Raw genomic sequence first — 10,367 nt, forward strand, 5'->3', positions numbered from 1 at the left:
ACTATAGGTAATGAACAACAGTTTGAATACTAAACAATGTTTATTTGGTCATTTTGGTTTTGCGAGCGCTTTATTTATTTGCCTTTTATATAATTTACTATTTGGGCATGTTTTCATGGGCAGTATAAATTATATCATACCTGACGCCTTAAAAGTTGTGTAATAAAACAAGAGCCCCGGGATCCCTACTGACTCCCTGGCTTATACCTCTGTGCATGGACTCACAGACTGAAGAGTCGATGCAATAAAAGCCCATGCAATCACATGGAGGTTTATTGCACAACTTCATAGATACATAAGAATACGAGCCTTTTGTGTTTCTCGTGTATTGTGCTCGAGAATATAGAACCTGTTCTTGCGCATGGTACAGTGTATAACGCAGAGAGATATGAGTTGTTCGCTTCCCTCATCAGCACGGAAACCTCTCGTAGTTCACTTCAGGACATTGTGGATCCGCACAGAAACGAGCAGTACATAAAGTACACTTCATGCTTACGTTTCAATTTCCTACAGGACACGACTCTGAATACAGGTGGTGCGGAAAGGAGTTGACTATTCTTTGTTTGCATAGCATTATATATACCAGATCACTCAATTTAACAATTGAATCTCGCTAAGGAGGGTGATACAAGTAGAATGCCTAGGCTAATCAGACAGTACTCTTGCAAATTTAAGTCTGCAGTGACCGGCACAAAAAATCTTCGTGCCTCAAAAACGGTCAAATTTTCTTGTTAACTAAAGAAATGGCTCTCCGTCTACTAATGAAGCTCTAAAATTTTGCTGGCATCTAAACCATGCATAGGATAAAAAAATACTGATTTTGCTTACTGCTTCATTCCGGCAGCGCAGTTATACAGGCCCAATCTACTATTGTCAACTCTGTTTACCATTTCTGCGATCAGAGTGAACGGGATCGCTACGCTCGTTTTCAGTGTGACTCTCTGGCCTCCAGGTCTGCATCCAGGGCATCCTGGGTAGCATAGACGAGGCAGAAACTGTTATTTATTTCTGATATCAGCAGAGCACTCAGAGCGTTACTGATGGGTTTAGGGATATATAAAATGAAACTGATAAGAACGAAGATCCTCAGAAGAAGGTTACGAGCCAATTGCACCACAAAGTGGCGTGACCCTATATGTGCCGCTGTGTAAACAGCCCTCACGAAGACTTAGAAACGTACAGGAGAATGTGAATATTAACGGAAAAATAGCTCTGCGGGCAAACAGAATTTTGAAATGCGTAAACTGTGTGGAGCCCTGCGCCACATATCTGTAGGGCCCGTGGCGCGCCGCGCATTCGAAGGCCGCGCCACTTCCCAATGCTCCCTGCGTGCTGCCTGTTTCCCTCTCCCCGCTCGTTCGGGGATAACCGGTCCCACGCGAGGTGGCTATAATGGAAGGCACGCACCGCCGTCTCGCCCTCTCTTCGCCCCCTCTTCGCTCCTCTCTTCGTTCCTGCTTCTTCGCTCCTGGCGCTTCTACACGGAGATGACCCGCAGCCCCCCGGACGATGACCCGCACAGCCTTGAACGACCCCCGCGCTGACTTGAGATTAAAGATGTTTGTTATATGGCCCGCTGTGTGTTTGTCGTGCTCATCCCTCGGGCAGAGGAATCGCCCACAACTGGCGCCCAACGTGGGGCACGAACCCACGACCCTGAGATTAAGAGTCTCATGCTCTATCGACTGAGCTAGCCTGGCCACGTGGCACGAGAGTGTCAAGCAAGGCGTATGCAGGGAAACGCGGACCGTCGGCGGCTATAATTGGTAGCACCAGCCTGTCACGTCGGCGGGAAAATTTCGTGGTAGCAACGGCGAAAAATGGGAAATGTACTCACACGCCGCCTCACCGGGCGACCGCACCGGCGGCGCAGAAGCTTTTGTCCCCTCGCCTGTAGAGCGCAAGGAATGTTGTCGCGCTCAAGCCCTTTTATGCTAGTGCGGTTAGCTGGTCAAAGCTACTCGGCACTCGTTTACACGGGCTAAACTCTGTCACTGGTCGGTGATGATGTGTTCGAGGCCTGCAGTAGATGTAACATCAGTGTCAGGCCAGCCGAAACCTCTTTGAGCTTAGCAGCAGGGACGGCAAAAGCGGAGGGAGCGGTGCGTCTGGTCCTGCGTTTTGACGGCAGGAAGCGGAGGCATAGCTTCGTCTATCTGCCCGGCTTAGCCATACCAGTTATTCTGGGAAGAGATTTTCTTTCGAGCGAAGGCATTGTGCTTGACATGAGGGAGAACGGCTATCGCTACAGCCCCTTCACCCCCCTCATTCCCTTTGTTAGCGCACCCAAACAGGAAATCGTCCCCCAGCGGGGAGCGTCCACGCTTGTGTGGCAGACGGCTCCCCCGCGACACTGAATGGTGTCCCATTAGAAGCAATTATCGCATCCTTCTCAGGAACCGGTAGTCAGCGCCGAAGGCTCGTGGAAACTTTACTCCCGTTTCGGATTGCTTCACAGAGAAACCAGGCAGAACCGACTTGCTTCAGCACGAGATCGAAACGGGTGATGCGCGCCCTTTCAGATGTAACCCGCGGCCGTTAAGCGCGCATAAGAGACAGCTTCTCGACAGCGCAATTGACGAGATGATTGATACCGACGCAGTAAGACCCTCTCAAAGTCCCTGGGCGTCCCCAGTGGTTCTAGCGCCAAAGAAAGATGGTTCGGTCAGGCTGTGTGTTGATTATCGAAAGCCAACTCACTGACGCCTATGGTTGCGTACCCTTCCCAGTCGATCGAGGCTGTGATGTACGCGTTAGGGAACGCAAGGTTCTTCACAGTCCTGGATGCAAGCAGGGTACCTAAAGATTGAGGTGGCGGAAGGTGACATTCAGAAACCCGCATTCACCTGTCACCGCGGGCTTTACCAATTTACTCGACTCCCGTTTGGTTTGTCTAATGCACCGAGCACGTTCATGCGATTGATGGACATCGTGCTGGGCGATGCAAGGTTCAACTACGCGATGGCGTACCTCAACGACGTCGCGATATTCTCACAGTCGTTCGAAGAGCATCTCATTCAGCTGAATTCCGTTCTTGAAAGAATAAGACGTGCGGGTATAACGATCAACCCAAAAAAAGTGCAGTTGGCATCAAAGAGAGTGAACCTCTTGGGATTTGTGGTTGATGATGGCACTTTGAGACCGAACGATGACAAACTGCAGGCAATTCTGAACTACCTCTGCCTGACGGGCGTGAAAAGCTTGCAGAGGTTTTTGGGAATGGTTGCCTTCTACAGACAATTCATCCCTAGTTGTTTAGAGCTCGCTAGGCCGTTTAACCAGCTGTTGCGGAAAGGCTCGGAGTGGGTCTGGGGCAAGGAACAGAACGACGCTTTTGTTGCCTTGGCTCGCGCGATAGCGAACACCGCTAGTTTGCGTCTCCCCGACCTGAACAAGCCGTTTGTCTTGCAGACAGATGCTAGTGATGCCGGTGTAGGAGCGGTTTTGTTGCAGGAACACGAGGGAAAGCTGCGCCCTGTCGCGTTCGCTAGCCGCACGCTCACATCGGCGGAGCGGAATTACTCCGTGACCGAAAAGGAATGCCTGGCGATAATGTTCGCATTGTCAGAGTTCAACATGTATCTAGACGGAGCGGTTTTCACCGTGCAGACAGATCACCAGGCACTTTCGTGGTTAAAGAGGCTGAAAAACTCCGCAGGTAGACTCGCGAGATGGGCGCTGACGTTGCAACGTTACGCGTACGCCATTTAGTACCACAGGGGCAGCATGAATAGGGTGGCCGATGCTTTATCGCGCGCACCGTTGAAGGTTGGCAGAAGCGCAGAAGAGGCGCAAACCAGCCTTGCTGAAAGCTGCGTCGCCGCTACTAGAGAGGAGGAGAGGGCTGACGCGAGTGTCGCGCCCTGCGTAGTTAAAGAGAGAAAGGAGGCGGACAGAGTTGCCGCGCTGTGTTGCGAGAGAGAGAAGGCGCAGCAGCTGGTGGCGGAGACTACTCGACTGCCAAGAAGCGAGGCAGAGAGAAATCTGTCTTGGGGAGTAGCGGTCAGTAGGGAAGCGCTATTTGAGGCCCATAAAGCAGACGGTCTATGCCAGCGGGTGCTGACAGAGCTTGCGAGTAGTGCAGCTTGCACCGGGAACGCTGAGGGCAAGTACGACGCGTATCTGCTGGGCGATGATGGCTTACTGCTCCGCTACATCCCCCAACTTGACGAGGAAGAGGCGATTCCATCGCCCTTCCGAGTCGTGGTCCCGAGGAAGTTGCGGAAACGAATCCTCAGTACTTCCATGACTCAGCGCTGGTAGGCCGTGGCAGCGGTAGTAAGATTTATGACAAGTTAAGCCGTGTCGCGACCTGGCCAGATATGAGAAAGGATGTGCTGGGTTACGTCTGTACATGTCCTGTTTGCCAGGTAGCCAAGCCTCGGGCGGGGAAACCCGCTGGCATGATGAAGCCGGTAATTAGCAACTATCCGTGGTAAGTGGTCGCGTGCGATATTATGGGACCCCTCCCTCGCTCCGTGCGCGGACGCAAATATATCCTGGTAATAACGGACCACTATTCCAAGTGGGTTGTGGTTTTCCCCCTTAGGAAGCTTTGCCAGAACGGATTTGGGAGAAACTGTTGGAGACATTCAATCGTTTCGGTTTCCCTTCCGATCTGATTACAGACAATGCTTCGTATTTCACAAGTAAAGTCTTTGTTGATTCCTGTCGGGCGCTTCAAATCCGCCACAGGAAAACGAGTCCCCTACCACACTCAGAGCAACGTAACCGAGAGAGTGAATCGGAATGTTAAGAGTATGCTGGTCGCGACGACCGAGCAGCACAGAGATTGAGACGCACGGCTGTCCGAACTGGCTTTCGCCACTAGAACAACCGTGAACAGGTCGGTGGGTATGACACCTGCTTGCTTGAATTATGGGAAAGAGATCGCTTTTCCGCTAGAGAACGTCCTACTTGACGCGGCGGGGCCCGCACCCCCTCCGCTTACGCAGTACGCGGCAAAGCTCCGCGAGCGCCTTGAGGCAGCGCAGCGCGCGGCTCGTGAAAACCTCGATGTCGCCCGCATGGAACAAGCGGATCAGTACAACAAAGGTCGTCGTCACGTCGTTTTCAACACGGGCGACTTGGTACTGAAAAGAACGCACCCGCTTAATAACGCAGCGCGTGGTTTCGCCGCGTCGCTAGCGCACAATTGGGTTGGACCGTTCGAAGTTACGGCACGGACTACGCCACTCACCTACCGGCTGCGGTTGTTGGCAAGCGGTGAAACCGCTGGTCCGGTGCACGTCGCAGACCTGAAAGCTTACCACCTTCACAAGGACGATAACTGCGAAGAGGGGGAAGCTCAAAGCGATGCAGCAATCTCCCCCAAAGTAAGGCGTACAGGTAGCAACCCGGTTCGCAACCGATGCTATAACCTAAGGCCAAGGTAGTGCACCACTTTGTCTAACATCTTTACTTCTTTCATAATGCATTCTGATAAGATTTTGCAGCAGCCAGATGAGCCACCGTCGTTGGGGCGGGAAATCACACCCAGTGCATGGTTCAAGGAGGGGCCACTTAAACAGGGGGTACACCCCTAGTTTGTCGTGGTTTGTGGCCCATCATTGTGAGCAGCGTGGCCATGCTGGCCGTCTTCAATGAGTCTGGATTGGAGCCCGCTGCCCAGGCCTGGAGTACAGGCCTCAGGAAGCCAGGTGTGCCCGGGGCGGAAACACCTGCTGCAAAGGAGTCCCAGTGCATCCAGCACGGCGCCACATAGAAAGGGGTCAGCGACGTAGAGTAGCAGCTCAGGGCCGCTGCCAGGCGTATCCCTGGCCGAGCCCAGCTGCGCTGTGACCCTGAGGATGTGGCCGCGGCCGGAGAGGGATCAGCCGGAACAGTCCCGCCATGCCTGCTGCTTCTCCCGTCCCACGGACCAGCTGAGATGGCATCCCGCCAGAGCCAGGCGAAAAGCCTTCATATTTTACGCCGCCCCGGCCTCGAACATGGACATGGACCGGCTGTTGGCAGAGCCCGGGTCGGACGCTGAGGGGGGGGGGGGGGAGGGGGGAGATGTGGGGCCCTGCGCCACATATCTGTAGGGCCCGTGGCGCGCCGCGCATTCGAAGGCCGCGCCACTTCCCAGTGCTCCCTGCGCGCTGCCTGTTTCCCTCTCCCCGCTCGTTCGGGGATAACCGGTCCCCCGCGAGGGGGCTATAAAGGAAGGCACGCACCGCCGTCTCGCCCTTTCTTCGCCCTCTCTTCGATCCTCTCTTCGTTCCTGCTTCTTCACTCCTGGCGTCTCTACACGGAGACGACCCGCAGCCCCCGGACGACGACCCCGCACAGCCTTGGACGACCCCCGCGCTGACGTGAGATTAAAGATGTTTGTTATACGGCCCGCTGTGTATTTGTAGTGCGCATCCCTCGGGCAGAGGAATCGCCCACAACTGTTAATGCCATTAATAGTATACACCTACAGCCTTCATACCTGAGGCTGGGAAGGTTAAGCGGAAAATCGTTCCTAAGTGTCCTTTAGAGAACGTTCCAGAAGAAATCTGCCTTTCAGCAGTCCAAGACAGCTAGCTGAACAGTTTTGTACTTTCTGTAGAGTAGAAATTGCATGAATTTTCCCACATGACCAAATATTCCTTTCTCCTGCAAAGAAAGGAGGCGGAACGTGGACGGCAAATCGCTTACCGTTTGGTCCTTGACGTCCTGGGGCCGTGTTTCACGCTCCAGGGGGCCTCCAATCACCTCTGGTGCCGGGGCTGTCTGGGCCGGAGGAAACTGCTTTCCACGTTTCTTACGTCCCTTAGGTTGATGTCTGCAGCCGCCCTGTAGCCTGGCTGCCGGGTGATGAGACGACCAAAACACCAGGCTCCCTGCTGGCCACGTTCCTACGCCCGCATTGTAGCAGGCGGCAACCAAAGGAGGTCCGGTTCGGCCTGCCACCCCTTGCTCTCGGTCAGTCACCGCAGGAGACCCGGTCCAGCCTGCCACCCCTTGCTTTCGGTCAGTCATCGGAGGAGGCCCGGTCCGGCCTGCCACCCCTTGCTTTCGGTCAGTCATCGGAGGAGGCCCGATCCGGCCTGCCACCCCTTGCGTTCGGTCAGTCATCGGAGGAGGCAGGGTTCTCCTATGCGGTTTTAAAAAAAGAATGTTTCGGCGGCAAATGTAATGTCCATTTTGAAACTGCTTTAGAGCATTCCTACTTGGACCAGCTCTTCATGGTCCTACATCATCATTGAGTGACCAGTGGTTAGAGTCCCAGGCTATGGTGTGGAAGAATCATGGTTTGGATCTCGAGCTGTGTTTGGAATTTCAGCTGTTTCAGCTTACGATGTTTTCTTATCTTTAAAAGATTGCGGTATTCTTATTCCGACATGCCCGTCTCTAGACCGGCGTCATGTTTGTACTCCAGAAACGAGGGCTGCCCGCCACATCGGAAGTAAGAGAATCACAGCTTCTCCCCGTTCCATATCGGCTCAGCTTGCACAATAAACCAGTATATCAAGTGCGGTATATAACTGATACAGGAGTTTTGAATAGGGGAACGACTAGTGGTCATGCAAGAAAAGGAGACAGAAGATCCAATGTTTATGCTTCTCTTCAGTTCTTGCGTTGTGAGCCCGCCAAGACAGTTAGGCATGGACTTGCGATAGGGAGGCTCGTAGCAGGTGAAGGCGTTGCGTTTGAGGGTATGTCGTTTGGCCCAAAAGGTGGCTGAAACTGCACACAAGAGATGCTCTGCGCATATGGTAAGGGCAACGGATTGTGGGAACGGGTCAGGGGTTGATCCAGCGCATAGATTCGTCTATGGTGCCAAAAGAGAGAATCTGGCAAGATGGAATACTTAGCGCACCGTAATCTGCGGTTTCTCCCTTTAACTTAGTCACATAATTGCAACACAGCCTGAACTGACATAGCAGCGAACAGCAACGCGGAACCAGTCCAACTTCGTCGTAATCTCCTTGTCCCTTGCGTGAGACAAGAAAAGGAAACACTTTGTCGTCGTCCTCTCATCACAATTATACAGGCAATACATACTTGCATTACAAGCGCGAGTCAAGTCCAGTGTGCTGCAGAAAAAACGGCTAAGAGCCCGCACTGCCTGTACACCCTTCCCCTTGTCCTGCCAATCGCCCAACAGCAACTCTTCCGACAGAGGCCTCTTGACCAAATGCTTTAAGAGAGAAGCTAGCACTTTTCGTTCACGCGCATAGACGGCACACGAATAGTACATTTTCCACAGTCTCTCTAGTGCTACACTTTGAACATTCCGGAGAGTCCGCCTGTCCAATTCAAAGCAAGTACTTGCGCGTGAAAGAAAGTTTAAACGACATTTACTAGCAAGTGTGCATGATGTCGCAAAATGTCATGTGGATCATAAAATGACGATGTTCTATCACGTCTTCTTAGACGGATGTTTCAAGAGTCTGGCTGGACCCAGTAAGCTGCCGTAGCATTCTTCATACAGCTCGTAAGAATACAAGTGATATCCGCTTATAATGAAGGCACACCTGTTTGGAGGTCACTGCTGAGAGCTCTATTTGCTTTAGCATCGACCTCTTCATTTTCATCGAACACACGAGCCCGCAGTGCGCAGGGATCTACTCGAAATTTATCATATTGCCTTCAATTAGAGTAGATTTAAGGAGCTCCATAATACTGAGCGCCAGACTGGTAGACGGTGTGGAGCAAGAAAAGTTCCGAAATTTGCATTGCAGTCTTTGAGTCCGTGAATATACACTAATTTGAGCTGGTTCCCCGCGTATACGCAGCGAATAGATCTCCGAAGAGCTACAAGTTCAGCAGCGGGTGGCGTATAATTATGCCCGAAAGGAAGAGTCTTTCTGAGCAGCTTTTCCCGCGGCTACAACGGATGCCTTTGTTGACACAGATATGTGAGTGCATACCTGAATATGTTGATGATATTCTGACAAGGTGTGCGCCAGAGTAAGTTGTTTTAAAAAGCTCTATGACACCATGGATTTCATTAGTATACAGGTAACACGTAAGCACACCGAAGGCTTATCCATCACCGATATGTAGTTGGTAGGATGATATGGGTACTTGCCTGCTGGTACTTGCGATTGATGGAAGTGGAGTTCGCTTGTGAAACTATTGTCCGACCGCTCATTGTAGAATCTCCATCAGTGGGTGACAACGATATCGTGTGATTACTCGTAAATACACGAACTGCTTCGTGTGAGAAGTATATTGATATTGGGCGATCATCGATATTATAAGCCTTCTACCCCTCCACACGTTGGCTCTGTCAGTTTGTGGGAGTACTGGCGCAAGGCTGTTTTCATTCCCTTGCTTCTGTTTTGCGTTCGTTTGCCCAAACATGTGCTTCCTTATTTGCAAGAAGGAGAGAGAGGAAAGATTTATTTTAAAATGTTTTAATTCACTTCGTTTTTTTTCTTCCTGGCCGATTGCGAGGACTAAATTCCTGTTACTATCGGCGACCTTCAAAGCCGAGGTAATGGTCCATAGCTTTATCGCATGGTCCACTGTTTTTGTTAATGCCCCATATACAGTGAGGAATGATAGTGTCTGTGTCGTACGCTGGAGCATTCAGATGGACGCCCATTGACTGAAATTAATATTTTAGCTCCCTGGCCACGGCGATCGTCTGCGGTGAGGGCCTCCCAGGCACTGCTCCACTTTATGAAAAGCATGGGCCTAACCCAAAAAGTACGAGATTGCTGTTATGTTAAGTGATATGACTGTGACGTGATGTGATGTGGCATGTTTGGCGCGTGACTGTACTAACTTCAACCATCCCTCTCTCAACACTTCTATATCCACTCACCCCTTCCCTCAGTGCAGGGTAGCAAACCGGTTGCTTTTACGGGTTAGCCTCCCTACCTTTCCTTCTCATCTTCCTCCGCCTCCTCCTCCTGGCTGGACAGCGCATTCTGCCGTAAGAGATATGTATTGGCTATTACAGAGATTACCTTACTTGCATCATAACTTTATCAACCATTTCAAATATATCAAATGTGGGTAAACGCACCGCTGCTGGAACCATGCTGTCTTTTACTAATTTGTGTTTGTTACCTTCTGTAATTGCGGAACAAAAAGTGCTTGAAAAAATAAATGTTAACCGTAACAGTTGAAGTTACTTTCAACGAACCCTTGTTGAAACGATTATACTCTGTATAATGTAAACGGTAATATGCGCGATTTCACAGCATGAGTTCTAAAACGTAAATGACTTAAGTGAAGCTTCATGTCTGCAAGGTTTCGAGCCTATCAGGACCTGCGATGCTATCAATTGGTTTCGACCTCATCACCAAAACAGCGAAACATTCACTGCCCTCTCATCAAAACTGGAGGCCAGAAAAAAAGACCATCAGAAAACTTAACCTTCAGTTTGCTCCTAGACTATTTCATCAGTTCAGTTCAGTCGT

At 51.3% G+C, this 10,367-nt stretch overlaps 1 non-coding gene across 1 annotated transcript; it reads right to left on the reverse strand.

The window, feature by feature from the left end:
• Positions 1–1,627: 1,627 nt before the first annotated feature.
• On the reverse strand, positions 1,628–1,700 carry TRNAK-CUU (transfer RNA lysine (anticodon CUU)). The gene has a single exon. It is a non-coding gene; the product is annotated as a tRNA-Lys (tRNA).
• Between the last annotated feature and the right edge of the window lie 8,667 nt (positions 1,701–10,367).

Source organism: Amblyomma maculatum, chromosome 10, assembly GCF_055883805.1.
Source record: "Amblyomma maculatum isolate TAMU_Amacu chromosome 10, ASM5588380v1, whole genome shotgun sequence".
NCBI lineage: Eukaryota > Metazoa > Arthropoda > Arachnida > Ixodida > Ixodidae > Amblyomma > Amblyomma maculatum.